The following is a 15,638-nucleotide window of genomic DNA, read 5'->3' as shown; positions in this document are numbered from 1 at the left end:
ACTTTGTAGGTCAAGGTGACATTGTATGCAGCGAAGTCTGAGCGAAAATATCCTTTAGATTTTTTTTTTTTTTTTCCTTCAGGTCGCAGTTAGCATTTTTTAGCACAAGGGGGCGCAACACAAGTAAAATTTTAGTCACCCAGTGTAATAGTATTTCAGGGAAAGTCCAGCGTTTAGCTTTTACTCTCCTGTGGAATATAATTATAGCTTCAGTGTAGACTGACACTAGAATATACAAAAGACTAAAGGAAAAAACTAAAGAATACGGACGAATTAACATCCTACTCTGGGCAATTCATCACTCTTTCTTCACATAAAAAGTAAAATTATTTCATCAAATTGCGTGAAAAAGTTTGCTGGGTGACTATAGGGAAATTATTCCATCTGTAGGAGCCTTCCATAACATCATCTGTCTGAGCATCCATTGGAGAAGCGGGCAGTGGAAAACAGAGCCCCTGGGAACATGAGAGAGCGTCCCCTGTCATGTATTCCTGGCCTCTGCCCCCCATGCATCAACTCCAATCTTCCATGCACTATAAACCAGCTTAGTCGTCTACTATGTCCCAAGCTGCATCTTCACAAAGGTTTGTTTCCCTGAACTTATCACACATCCAAAGTGGCCACATCTTGGAGCGTAACAAAGTCCGGTCAAACAAAACCTTTCTTCAGACAATCATGATGTTAGCACTGGATACAGTGGCATTGGGGAATATAGGCCTCCCAAGTGCAGCAAAATGGCCGCCAGAGGCAGAAAGGGGCGGGGCTACAAATCTCCCAGGTGAGGCAAAATGGCCGCTGGAGGAGGAAGGGGCAGGGCCAGGTCCTGTCCCGGATGGGGAGGGACCGGAAGTAACATCATACACCCGGAAAGTGAGCACATGGGGGGAAGTAACTTCAGGATGGGGGCAGGGCTCACCACATTTACTGCAGAGTCACACTATGTGGGGTTATAAACATTGCAAGTGCGGCTGCCATTACAGGGAGGGGCTGTAGTCAACACAAAGGCATTACATTGTTCATAAGCAATACACATACCCCCCTACATGCTTTCCCCTCTTGAATCTCTTAACTACGTTATACCAAAAAACTAGCTAAAAACACCTTTCTTTCTGCTGAGTTTCCTGCTCATCTTCTGAAAACTTTCTACAATCTATCTTACCATTCTCATTTCTGCTTATCTGTCCATAACCTGACATTTCTTTGTAAAACGTTTCTACATGTTTTGCATATTCCAAAACATCCTGTACTGATCCCTCATTCTATTCTGCCTGTTTATTCTATCCTATCCGAAGTTTCTGGACACAATAAAACTCCTCTTGTAAAATCTGCTTTCTTCAAATCCTTCCAATATAACCTCTCTTTCCCACTCAGATTACAATGCACATTAATTCTACAAAACACAAGACAACGGGAACGGAAGGGTTAATTGAGAAAAGCTTTCAGTCCACTCTCTTATCAGCAACCCTCCCCAATAATAAACACTGCACATTTTTTCTATAATACCAAACAGACGGGATTACTGGAGAATACCCACAATGGCTCAAGGTATATATCTCATCTACCTTTATAACAACCCACCCTCTACTAGTAATCCATCTGGACAGGACATTTTAGCTATACACAGAGACTGACGATTATTTTCAATGACCAAAACTTCAACAATATTCTGGAGACATCGGCCGTCACAAAGCACGGCTATACTTCCCGCGTATATACCTTTTCACATATGAGAACATAACACGCTCAATCATAAAGGTAAATATGCGTATCATAAATCTTCCTAACCTCACACTAGTTGCCTAGGAGTAAGTGTCTCTCTCCGGCGTGCTCCCTCAGACTTAAACAGCCGAGTCCGCCCTTCTGACACATTAACCCTCACAGAATTTATCTCTTGGTCTTGTATACACAATTTTTAACCGTCTCAGACATAGCAGCCACAGCATACAAAATACCCCTTAAGCAGGTTAAAACGGTGGACTTTTTTCCGAGTAAGAAAGAACTATATTACCTGCCTTTCATTGATTTATCACTCTGGATCCGAAACAGGCAGAATAGCAAGTTAGAAATCATCTCACATCGGTAGATTTTCATAAAGCAATCTTACCGTGCTCTGTAGATTTTCGGGCCCCTGAGTTCTGCGTGCTATCTGCCGATCTCTGTATTTTTCCAGAATGAAAGAAATCAAAATCTCTAACTCGGTCCACCCACAAGGACGCCACTGATCTGGATTATTGTTTTCTCCAGCAGGTTTCGGGGTATTTTGTAGCTTCCTAATTGTATAGTGTGCACACATCATCGAGCAGATTAGACACAAGCGATCAGTCTCATATCCAAAATGGCTCTCTGCTCAGAAACAGCCAGACAGCCCCTTTTATTGTAAAGACATACAATGGGCGTGCAACAGGTTACATCAGTAACATATAGGATTCTCATTTGTCGGATCATAGAGAATCTCCCGCCTCTCTGCCCACCCTCTCCAAGTGTTGATGTGGCGTGGACTCTGTCCTAGCTGAAGTCATTTCTGTGTAGTGATAAATCATTGTTTAACTAACTTCAGGATGGGAGGGGTGGTAAAGTGCTAGGAAAACACTCAGTATTGCACAAGTATATATATATATATATATATATATATATATATATATATATATATATATAATCCTATAACCTTTAACTCTTAGAGGCTGGTTGTGCAACTTGTGTAATCAGAGCAAATACCATGATTAGATTGTGTGTCCATTAAACTCCACAGGGCTAAAAGTCATTACAACAGCATAATACATTTGGTTTATACAAATCGATAGACATTTTATACTAACTAATCATCATGTCTATCACAATCCCCCCTTAAAATGTCTATCCTCTAACTCTCTATCTGATTTTCACAGTTCTCTGCGTGTGAGCCTATAACTGGAGCGCGTTGAAGGTTCATTTAGAGTCTTCAAGGGGGGTGTAGGACTTGTCCACTCCTTCTGGGGATGCATCCAGCGAACTCATTGTGGGAGTAGCTTTTCCAGCATCAGTTTCACAGGTCTTTCTGACACAGGGGCTAACACAGCAGACTAGAACAGAGAAGGTAACCATCAGTTCACATACAACAGCGACGCCCGTCTGTGCCAGGATCCTTTACCACCCACTCATCCATGACGAGTGCTGGTCCCAAAGGTTAGCTCTTTTTAGTTAGTGCGGTCAGCTTCTTAATGGCAAGTGCGTCTTTACCCGCGGGTCACGTGTCGTCTGGGATGTAGGTACAACAAGTCTCCCCTATCATCTTACAGACACTCCCTTTTTTAGTTAAAGTCATATCTAAGGCCATTCTATTTTGAAAAGTCATAGTCGAGGTAGGTCCTATTAGTCGACTAGTCCCTATAAGGCGTCTCTAGTATAATTTATAAACCACTGCTAATTATAATAAACATAATTAATCCAATCAACGTTTATTTACCATAATGATCAGGAAAATGGACTCGAATCTAGTTTTAACTTGGTCTCTATTTTTTTTTAAACTCGTCAGGTACCCCCCTTGGCTATCCTATGACGTCAATGTATACGTGTAGATCAAAACTACCACCAGGGGTCTCTCTTCTCGCTCTAGTATAATGTTACAATACTAGTAGTGTGCACAGGTACGCACGGCCTGGGACTCCCTAATCTTCACCCACACCAATGTCCCTCCTGGAGATAGTCCTAATGGTGAACACGTCCAGGTCGCCTCACCCTGACCCTACACTACCTAGTGACAAGACTGGAAGGAACCGCCGTACCTATGCGGAAAACAAGGATAGACCAACATGACAGGATAACCACAAAACACAGACTGAGTTGGATCGAGATAAATTAACTATTGGGGGTAACCTCATTATCCTCAATGTTGTCCGAAAGGGTGTGGAGGAGCATAAGGGCTTTACTAAGGCACACTCCCCTGTCCAATTACCCTCCAGGCGGGTCCTCTACCTCATGTCACTACAAAGCCAGTAAACGTCTCCAAAGGAGTGGACCTGATTCTGGATCCATTCCCCTCCTATCGTACTGTAGGAGGAGCAATACCCGTTGGTGAGTTCCCCAAAAATCTCCCTCCACCCTGCCTATTTGCCTGGCAGGTGTAGTTTCCAGGGTAGTCAGTAATACTCTCTCCGGTGCAAACACTTAAGTAGTTATAGAGTATTCCTTCTTCCACTTCTCACGGACAGTGTAATTAGCGGAAATGTTCGTGAAGAGACTAAGCATCTACAGGGAGATTTAGGGGGACCATCCCCGAGTGTAGTCGGGCACTACCGCACACGCAACAGTTAGACTTGTTGCTCCCGTTAGCATTGTACCTCATCAACTCCAACCAGAGATTCTGGTCAGAGTAGCCAGTCGCTACTGTCAAGGTATCCTCAAAGGTAGGGTCGGCTATGATCATCATGTTCGTCAAGGTCTTTATCTTACGACGGAGGGGGTTAATTATGGGCACGGGACTAAGTGAAGGCTTCCATTCGGGTGCATCTACCATATCCCTTATTTTAAACTTCCCTAAGGGATCTGTCCTCCCGTACCGGTATGTCCCCAGACTGTAAGTCCCCCCTCCCCCCCATCCCCTTCCCCCCCCCCCTGGGCTTGGATCTCCCATAGTTAATGTAAAAACCGCATTAAAACCAAGCAACATACTAAGTTCAGCCTTCCAATACCTGCTGTCCTTATTATTCTCGAGGAGGGTTATACGACTGATTAGGGATTTCCCGCTCTTATCTTTCTTATTTAAGGCACTTTGCGGTTTATAGGACCAGTCTATTCCTGCGTTACATCCCACTAATCCCCAATAACGGCAGTCTTCTCCCCAGACATTATCAGTGGCGCAAACATATTGTATTCCCCGGGTATATAAGTCATATAACCAGCTGGACTGGGCTAAATCTGGCCTGCGGTGGGATCTTGCGCCTAGACACGGGGCCACAGTACAATAGTCGAAGGAATATGCAGCTACTTGAGCATTGGACGAGTTATACTAGAAGGTAACCATACCCTCATATTCTTCCGACTAAGGATTCCAGTTGCCACCCTCCTCTCTCACTAGCCCTAACCAGAGTAATGTCTTTGGCACAACTAAGACTGGTCTCCCGGATCTGAAGCTTTCTTACAGTATGAAGCATGGATCCATGTAAGTCTTTCGGCTAGTTTCACAGCTGTGGCAGTAGTCAGAAGCACCTGGTAGGGGCCATCAAATCGGGGCTCAGGAGGGTGCTTCCTGGGGAGCTTCTTGACGCACACCCAATCCCCAGGCTGCAAGATATGTGTCCCAGTGTCTGCCTCTAAGTCTGAAAGAGAACACCTGTGCATAGGCTTTGGTTAGTGCTTTAACAAGGGAAATCACATACTTAGTCAACACATCAGATTGTAATTGTAACTACTGAGGATAGTAACGACCTAGTCTTGGGGCTAGCCCAAACAATCTCGTAGGGAGATAATGTATGATCCCCCCTGGGTTCATATCTAACACTGAATAGGGCTATTGGATGACAATCTTTCCAAAGTGGCATCATTTTTAAGTATCTTACTTTTTAGCGTGCCACTAAGTCTCTCCACCTTTCCACTACTCTAAAGATGGTAGAGTATGTAAAAGGCCTGGGATACACCCAGAGCAGACATGACATGTTACATTCACCTGTGAAGTTTATACCTCTATCTGACTCTGAATCACTTCTGGTACCCCATATTCACAGTTTACCTCATTCATGAGCTTCTTTGCGGTTACCTACTTGTTTGCCTTGGTAACAGGGTCAGCCTCCAACCTGAAAAGACATCAACAACAACAAGCACGTATTCATACTTCCCAACAAGTGGGAGCTGAACGTAGTCAATTTGCAATCCCTGAAATGGGTAGGGTGGTCCCGGCAAGTGTGATGTGGTAAATTTACTTCTGCCCTGACTTACCCATGGCATAGATCATGCTAAACTGGACAAATGATGCAGCAGCTACAGAGAACCCAGAAGTCGCCCATCCTCTTTCAAGCGTCGTCGTCATTGCTGCTTTACTAGGTGGGTCTTTCCATCCATCAGCTGGGCCATCATGGGATACAGGAACTGTGGTGGGCAAGTGCTGTTGACTGTTCACCACACGCTGTCCTGTTTCTGCTGCTCCCATATTAGTCCATTTATCCTTTCCTTCCTTGCTGGCTTGTAACTGTAAAAGTCTTTAGCATATCAAAGTCCAAATTTTGTCAATTTCCAAAGTTTTTACCACTGACTCATGCTGTCAGTATCTTTCTTCTTTCTTCCACGGCTTGAGGGCCGCTGCCTTTGCTATGCTGTCAGCGAGGGTGTCGTCTCTCGCCTCTCCAGTGTAGGAATCGGTGCGAACTCTCAACTTTGTCAGGTAGAAGTAGGGCCTCCATGCGACTCTGTACCGCTGCACTATTCACAATTGGTTGTCCTGCTAAGGTAAAAAACTGTCTGGCCTTCCATATTGGGCCGTAATCATGAGCTATGCCAAATGCATACCAGGAGTCAGTGTAAATGGTTGCCGTCTTACCTCTCGCCACTCTACTCGCCTCAGTGAGGGCCTTCCATTCCGCTTCTTGTGCTGAGACATGTGGATGCAGATTTTCTGCTTCTAGGACATCTTGTTGTGTGACCACTGCATATCCGATGTGGAGTCATCAATCCTCACCCTGGTACCATCTGCAAAAAGCTCAACATATGCATTATCAACAGAGGTTCTGGTAACTGTTTGCATACCTGCAGTTTCTTACTGAATTAGTACTAAATAATCGTGCTGATGTTCTATTTCACATGGCTCGGAACCTTCTAGCAGAAAATCATTTATTTCCTTTTTATCTTATTTCATTTATTTATTTTTTTTAAACCCAATAGCTGATCTACAACACCTAGATCATCTATGACCCAGATCACCTATGCCTCCCCCCTTTTGAACCGGAATACTCAATGGAAAAAAGAGTAATTGCGTTCAAACTAGTAAACCAAGAGGCACAAAAACAAGCACTTTGTAGGTCAAGGTGACATTGTATGCAGCGAAGTCTGAGCGAAAATATCCTTTAGATTTTTTTTTTTTTTTTCCTTCAGGTCGCAGTTAGCATTTTTTAGCACAAGGGGGCGCAACACAAGTAAAATTTTAGTCACCCAGTGTAATAGTATTTCAGGGAAAGTCCAGCGTTTAGCTTTTACTCTCCTGTGGAATATAATTATAGCTTCAGTGTAGACTGACACTAGAATATACAAAAGACTAAAGGAAAAAACTAAAGAATACGGACGAATTAACATCCTACTCTGGGCAATTCAGTCCCTCTTTCTTCACATAAAAAGTAAAATTATTTCATCAAATTGCGTGAAAAAGTTTGCTGGGTGACTATAGGGAAATTATTCCATCTGTAGGAGCCTTCCATAACATCATCTGTCTGAGCATCCATTGGAGAAGCGGGCAGTGGAAAACAGAGCCCCTGGGAACATGAGAGAGCGTCCCCTGTCATGTATTTCTGGCCTCTGCCCCCCATGCATCAACTCCAATCTTCCATGCACTATAAACCAGCTTAGTCGTCTACTATGTCCCAAGCTGCATCTTCACAAAGGTTTGTTTCCCTGAACTTATCACACATCCAAAGTGGCCACATCTTGGAGCGTAACAAAGTCCGGTCAAACAAAACCTTTCTTCAGACAATCATGATGTTAGCACTGGATACAGTGGCATTGGGGAATATAGGCCTCCCAAGTGCAGCAAAATGGCCGCCAGAGGCAGAAAGGGGCGGGGCTACAAATCTCCCAGGTGAGGCAAAATGGCCGCTGGAGGAGGAAGGGGCAGGGCCAGGTCCTGTCCCGGATGGGGAGGGACCGGAAGTAACATCACACACCCGGAAAGTGAGCACATGGGGGGAAGTAACTTCAGGATGGGGGCAGGGCTCACCACATTTACTGCAGAGTCACACTATGTGGGGTTATAAACATTGCAAGTGCGGCTGCCATTACAGGGAGGGGCTGTAGTCAACACAAAGGCATTACATTGTTCATAAGCAATACACATACCCCCCTACATGCTTTCCCCTCTTGAATCTCTTAACTACGTTATACCAAAAAGCTAGCTAAAAACACCTTTCTTTCTGCTAGGCTTCCTGCTCATCTTCTGAAAACTTTCTACAATCTATCTTACCATTCTCATTTCTGCTTATCTGTCCATAACCTGACATTTCTTTGTAAAACGTTTCTACATGTTTTGCATATTCCAAAACATCCTGTACTGATCCCTCATTCTATTCTGCCTGTTTATTCTATCCTATCCGAAGTTTCTGGACACAATAAAACTCCTCTTGTAAAATCTGCTTTCTTCAAATCCTTCCAATATAACCTCTCTTTCCCACTCAGATTACAATGCACATTAATTCTACAAAACACAAGACAACGGGAACGGAAGGGTTAATTGAGAAAAGCTTTCAGTCCACTCTCTTATCAGCAACCCTCCCCAATAATAAACACTGCACATTTTTTCTATAATACCAAACAGACGGGATTACTGGAGAATACCCACAATGGCTCAAGGTATATATCTCATCTACCTTTATAACAACCCACCCTCTACTAGTAATCCATCTGGACAGGACATTTTAGCTATACACAGAGACTGACGATTATTTTCAATGACCAAAACTTCAACAATATTCTGGAGACATCGGCCGTCACAAAGCACGGCTATACTTCCCGCGTATATACCTTTTCACATATGAGAACATAACACGCTCAATCATAAAGGTAAATATGCGTATCATAAATCTTCCTAACCTCACACTAGTTGCCTAGGAGTAAGTGTCTCTCTCCGGCGTGCTCCCTCAGACTTAAACAGCCGAGTCCGCCCTTCTGACACATTAACCCTCACAGAATTTATCTCTTGGTCTTGTATACACAATTTTTAACCGTCTCAGACATAGCAGCCACAGCATACAAAATACCCCTTAAGCAGGTTAAAACTGTGGTCTTTTTTTCCGAGTAAGAAAGAACTATATTACCTGCCTTTCATTGATTTATCACTCTGGATCAGAAACAGGCAGAATAGCAAGTTAGAAATCATCTCACATCGGTAGATTTTCATAAAGCAATCTTACCGTGCTCTGTAGATTTTCGGGCCCCTGAGTTCTGCGTGCTATCTGCCGATCTCTGTATTTTTCCAGAATGAAAGAAATCAAAATCTCTAACTCGGTCCACCCACAAGGACGCCACTGATCTGGATTATTGTTTTCTCCAGCAGGTTTCGGGGTATTTTGTAGCTTCCTAATTGTATAGTGTGCACACATCATCGAGCAGATTAGACACAAGCGATCAGTCTCATATCCAAAATGGCTCTCTGCTCAGAAACAGCCAGACAGCCCCTTTTATTGTAAAGACATACAATGGGCGTGCAACAGGTTACATCAGTAACATATAGGATTCTCATTTGTCGGATCATAGAGAATCTCCCGCCTCTCTGCCCACCCTCTCCAAGTGTTGATGTGGCGTGGACTCTGTCCTAGCTGAAGTCATTTCTGTGTAGTGATAAATCATTGTTTAACTAACTTCAGGATGGGAGGGGTGGTAAAGTGCTAGGAAAACACTCAGTATTGGACAAGTATATATATATATATATAATCCTATAACCTTTAACTCTTAGAGGCTGGTTGTGCAACTTGTGTAATCAGAGCAAATACCATGATTAGATTGTGTGTCCATTAAACTCCACAGGGCTAAAAGTCATTACAACAGCATAATACATTTAGTTTATACAAAGCGATAGACATTTTATACTAACTAATCATTATGTTTATCACAGACTGTCTAACATTGATGCAACAAGAAAATTCAGGTTTTAAAAACAGTTACTGAAACCCCTTGTTAACAATGCATATTTTGAGCTTTTTGCAGATGGTACCAGGGTGAAGATTGACGACTCCACACCGGATATGCAGTGGTCACACAACAAATGTCCTAAAAGCAGAATGCCTCCGCATGTCTCAGTATAAGAAGCGGAACTAAAGGCCCTCACTGAGGCATGTAGAGTGGTAGAAGGTAAGACAGCAAACATTTACACCGATTCCCGGTATGTATATGGCATAGCTCATAAGTACGGCCCAATATGGAAGGCCAGACAGTTTCTTACCTCAGCAGGACAGCCAATTAAAGGGGTTGTCCCGCGCCGAAACGGGTTTTTATTTTTTCAACAGCCCCCCCGTTCGGCGCGAGACAACCCCGATGCAGGAGTTAAACAAGAACACCGGACAGCGCTTACCTGAATCCCCGCGCTCCGGTGACTTCTTACTTACCTGCTGAAGATGGCCGCCGGGATCTTCTCCCTCGGTGGACCGCAGGGCTTCTGTGCGGTCCATTGCCGATTCCAGCCTCCTGATTGGCTGGAATCGGCACGTGACGGGGCGGAGCTACACGGAGCTGATCTCCGGCACGAGCGGCCCCATTGAGAAAAGAAGAAGACCCGGACTGCGCAAGCGCGTCTAATTTGGAGCTTAGACGCTGAAAATTAGGCGGCTCCATGGAAACGAGGACGCTAGCAACGGAGCAGGTAAGTGAAACATTTTTATAACTTCTGTATGGCTCATAATTAATGCACAATGTACATTACAAAGTGCATTAATATGGCCATACAGAAGTGCATAGACCCACTTGCTTTCGCGGGACAACCCCTTTAAGAATGGTGCAGCGGTGCAGAGTCTCATGGAGGTCCTACTTCTACCTGAAAAAGTGGAGAGCTCACACCAATTCCTACACTGGAGAAGTAAGAGGCGACACCCTCACAGATCACACAGCAAAGGCAGCGGGTCTCAAGCCGTGGAAGAAAAGAAGACATTGACAAAAACTTTGGACATTGACAAAACTTTGGACATTGATATGCTAAGGACTTTACAGTTACAAGCCAGCAAAGAAAAGGAAAAAAATAGACTAAAAATGGGAGCAACAGAACAGGACGGCGTATGGCGAATAGTCAACAGAACTTGCCTTACACGGTCACTATGCCCCATGATGGCCCAGTTGATGCACGGAAAGACACACCTATCAAAGCAGCAATGATGTCGGCACTTGAACAAGGACAGGTGGCTCCTGGGTTCTCTGCAGCTGCTGCATTATTTGTCCAATCTTGGATGATCTATGCCATATGCAACAGGGCAGAAGTAAAATTGCCACATAACACTTGCCGGGGCACTCTACCCATTTCAGGGATTGCAAATTGACTACATTCATCTCCCACTTGTTGGGAAGTATGAATATGTGCTTGTTGTTGTTTTTCAGGTTGGAGACCTACCCTGTTACCAAGGCAAACAAGTAGGTAACCGCAAAGAAGCTCATGAACGAGGTAATCTGCAGATACGGGGTACCGGAAGTGATTGAGTCAAACAAAGGTACACACTTCACAGGTGAAATAATGTAACACATCATGTCTGCTCTGGGTATATCCCAGGCCTTTCACACACTCTACCATCCACGGAGTAGGGGGAAAGTAGAAAGCATGAACGCTACCCTGAAATTTAAGATACAAAAAGGCAATGGAGGAGGCAATCCTTGTGTGGTGTTTTTTCTTTACCGACGGCAATGGGGCATTGGGGTGGACCTGATTGGTGCTGTACACAGAATTTTCCTGACAAGACCTCTGGGGGACAGTCACATATTGTTTTTTTTTTTTTTTGACCCTTTCCTACTGCAGCTCAGGTGTCCACAGGAGCCCCAGTTACAGGGAGACATCCCCTGTAGTGATATTAGTCACTGGCAGAGCTGGTCTAGGTCTAGTATGACCCTGCAGCTCTGCTATAGCAGGGACTCCCAGCAGTCACATGACCCCTGGACTCCCGGAGTGGAAGTTACACTTCCGCTTTCACTTTCAGTACACAGTGCTCATTGAGCGCTGTGTACTCGGGGAAGAAGAAGACAGAAAGGGTTAAAAACTCCTGCTGCCTTCTCCCCATGTTATCAGCGGTCACTAACAGCTGACAACCCAACCTGCTCTCTGATTGATTGCAGAAGCAGGAGGCTTAGGCCTCATGTCCACAGGGAAATATCCACAGCGGATCACCCGGACGCGTGATCTGAGCCCCATAGGGATGCATTGGACACCCGCAGGTAATTAAATACCTGCGGATGTCATTTTCCCCTGAGGCGCGGATTGGATGTGCGGGAAATCACCCACAGCATGCTCCATTTTAGTACGGGTCTCCCGCGGCTTCTATTGAAGCCTATGGAAGCCGTCCGGTCCTGCCGCATACCCGCAGCTGTATTTCTGCTGTGCTGCGGGACCGCTATAGAGCAGGCATTCAGAAAAAAAACAAAAGTGTGCACGGCACATGCGCGCAGCATGCTTCCAGCATGCCGAGCACATCCGCCGGGACGAAGAAAGAAAATCCAGGCAAGATGGAGGGGAGATCCACAGCGTCCGGACAGGTGAGTATTTCTGATTTTGTGGCCTCATGTCTGCGGGAAAGGAGGGACCCACAGCGAGATTCGGCATAGAGAATCCGTGCAGGCCTGACTTTCCCCGTGGACACGAGGCCTTAAAGCACTGCCGTAATCTTACAGTGCCTGGTCCTAAACAGGTTAAAGGAAGGAGAACTGCAGTCCACAGATCTGTATGGAGGATGAAGCCATAAAGTGTGGGATGTCCAATGGAGTTGTGCGCAGTAGTAGATGATGATGAAGGTCAAGAGAAGTCACAGCAGCTGGAGGACATTGTGGAGACGACTGGACTGAAACTTGTCAATACAGCAGGGGCCACATTGTCAGGGGCCACCCTCCAGGACTGCGATAAGACCTGCGGGTATACCTCCTACCCTCCAGGACTGCGATAAGACCTGCAGGTATACCCCCCACCCTCCAGGACTCTGATAAGACCTGCAGGTATACCCCCCACCCTCCAGGACTCTGATAAGACCTGCAGGTATACCCCCCCCCTCCAGGACTGTGATAAGACCAGCAGGTATAACCCCCACCCTCCAGGACTGCGATAGGACCTGCGGGTATACTTCCTACCCTCCAGGACTGCGATAAGACCTGCGGCTATACCTCCTACCCTCCAGGACGGCGATAAGACCTGCAGGTATACCCCCCACCCTCCAGAACTGTGATAAGACCTGCAAGTATAACTCCCACCCTCCAGAACTGTGATAAGACCTGCGGGTATATCTCCCACCATCCAGGACTGTGATAAAACCTTCGGGTATACCCCCCACCCTCCAGGACTCTGATAAGACCTGCATGTATACCCCCCCTCCAGGACTGCGATAAGACCTGCGGGTATACCTCCTACCCTCCAGAACTGTGATAAGACTTGCGGGTATATCTCCCACCATCCAGGACTGTGATAAGACCTTCGGGTATACCCCCCACCCTCCAGGACTCTGATAAGACCTGCATGTATACCCCCCCTCCAGGACTGCGATAAGACCTGCGGGTATACCTCCTACCCTCCAGGACAGCGATAAGATCTGCAGGTATACCCCCCACCCTCCTGGACAGTGATAAGACCTGCAGGTATACCCCCCACCCTCCAGGACTGTGATAAAACCTGCAGGTATACCCCCCACCCTCCAGAACTGTGATAAGACCTGCAAGTATACACCCCACCCTCCAGGACTGTGATAAGACCTGCAGGTCCCCCACCCTCCAGGACTGTGATAAAACCTGCAGGTATACCCCCCACCCTCCAGGACTGCGATAAGACCTGCGGGCATACCTCCTACCCTCCAGGACTGCGATAAGACCTGCGGCTATACCTCCTACCCTCCAGGACTGCGATAAGACCTGTAGATATACCCCCCACCCTCCAGGACGATGATAAGACCTGCACGTATACCCCCCACCCTCCAGGACTGTGATAAGACCTGCAGGTATATCCCCCACCCTCCAGGACTGTGATAAGATCTGCAGGTATACCCCCCACCCTCCAGAACTGTGATAAGACCTGCAGGTATACCCCCCGCCCTCCAGGACTGTGATAAGACCTGCAGGTATACCCCCCACCCTCCAGGACTGTGATAAGCCCTGCAGGTATACCCCCCACCCTCCAGGACTGTGATAAGACCTTCGGGTATATCCCCCACCCTCCAGGACTGTGATAAGACCTTTGGGTATACCCCTCACCCTCCAGGACTCTGATAAGACCTGCATGTATACCCCCCACCCTCCAGGACTGCGATAAGACCTGCGGGTATACCTCCTACCCTCCAGGACTGCGATAAGACCTGCGGGTATACCTCCTACCCTCCAGGACTGCGATAAGATCTGCAGGTATACCCTCCACCCTCCAGGACTCTGATAAGACCTGCAGGTATACCCCCCACCCTCCAGGACTGTGATAAAACCTGCAGGTATACCCCCCACCCTCCATAACTGTGATAAGACCTGCAGGTATACCCCCCACCCTCCAGGACTCTGATAAGACCTGCAGGTATACCCCCCCCCCCCCTCCAGGACTGTGATAAGACCTGCAGGTATAACCCCCACCCTCCAGGACTGCGATAGGACCTGCGGGTATACTTCCTACCCTCCAGGACTGCGATAAGACCTGCGGCTATACCTCCTACCCTCCAGGATGGCGATAAGACCTGCAGGTATACCCCCCACCCTCCAGAACTGTGATAAGACCTGCAAGTATACCTCCCACCCTCCAGAACTGTGATAAGACCTGCGGGTATATCTCCCACCATCCAGGACTGTGATAAGACCTTCGGGTATACCCCCCACCCTCCAGGACTCTGATAAGACCTGCATGTATACCCCCCCTCCAGGACTGCGATAAGACCTGCGGGTATACCTCCTACCCTCCAGGACAGCGATAAGATCTGCAGGTATACCCCCCACCCTCCAGGACTGTGATAAAACCTGCAGGTATACCCCCCACCCTCCAGAACTGTGATAAGACCTGCAAGTATACACCCCACCCTCCAGGACTGTGATAAGACCTGCAGGTCCCCCACCCTCCAGGACTGTGATAAAACCTGCAGGTATACCCCCCACCCTCCAGGACTGCGATAAGACCTGCGGGCATACCTCCTACCCTCCAGGACTGCGATAAGACCTGCGGCTATACCTCCTACCCTCCAGGACTGCGATAAGACCTGTAGATATACCCCCCACCCTCCAGGACGATGATAAGACCTGCACGTATACCCCCCACCCTCCAGGACTGTGATAAGACCTGCAGGTATACCCCCCACCCTCCAGGACTGTGATAAGACCTGCAGGTATACCCCCCACCCTCCAGGACTGTGATAAGACCTGCAGGTATACCCCCCACCCTCCAGGACTGTGATAAGACCTTCGGGTATATCCCCCACCCTCCAGGACTGTGATAAGACCTTTGGGTATACCCCTCACCCTCCAGGACTCTGATAAGACCTGCATGTATACCCCCCACCCTCCAGGACTGCGATAAGACCTGCGGGTATACCTCCTACCCTCCAGGACTGCGATAAGACCTGCGGGTATACCTCCTACCCTCCAGGACTGCGATAAGATCTGCAGGTATACCCTCCACTCTCCAGGACTCTGATAAGACCTGCAGGTATACCCCCCACCCTCCAGGACTGTGATAAAACCTGCAGGTATACCCCCCACCCTCCAGGACTGTGATAAGACCTGCAGGTATACCTCCCACCCTCCAGGACTGTGATAAGACCTGCAGGTAT

Source organism: Eleutherodactylus coqui, chromosome 4 (genome assembly GCF_035609145.1).
Source record: "Eleutherodactylus coqui strain aEleCoq1 chromosome 4, aEleCoq1.hap1, whole genome shotgun sequence".
Taxonomy (NCBI): Eukaryota; Metazoa; Chordata; class Amphibia; order Anura; family Eleutherodactylidae; genus Eleutherodactylus; species Eleutherodactylus coqui.
Note: the sequence above shows the minus strand (reverse complement) of the source record.